The following is a 453-nucleotide window of genomic DNA, read 5'->3' as shown; positions in this document are numbered from 1 at the left end:
AAAGGCATGATATATCAGATTCATAATAAGAAGACTATATATAAAGAAAAGGCTGATATTACATTTAGCACATGCTTCTAGCTCCTCCCTCCCCCCAAAAATAAAGATCATTTTGTTTTTATTACACTGCCGCCCCCTCACAGCAAATGGTCGAAGCAACACTGCACACACCATAGTATAACGTAGCATATTTCAAGCAGTAGATGAACTTGCGATAAGGAAATGGTAGCACCTATTCAGATTGACCCCTTCAAGATTCGGTAAAGAGCTTAATGGAGGAACCCCCTCATCACTCGACATTGCGAGCCCACACCAGGCAGCCGAAAGGTTTAGCCAAACCACGTCTTCGCCAAAGTGCCACATCCCATTAGGGTAGGTATAGTGAAAGGTGCCATTTAATTTTATATGTGGTGGTTGGGGGATTATAGGGTATAGAACCAAGGGTGTTGAGAA

This window comes from Penaeus monodon, chromosome 29 (genome assembly GCF_015228065.2).
Source record: "Penaeus monodon isolate SGIC_2016 chromosome 29, NSTDA_Pmon_1, whole genome shotgun sequence".
NCBI lineage: Eukaryota > Metazoa > Arthropoda > Malacostraca > Decapoda > Penaeidae > Penaeus > Penaeus monodon.
The sequence above is the reverse complement of the archived record's forward strand: the minus strand, read 5'-3'. Positions refer to the sequence as shown.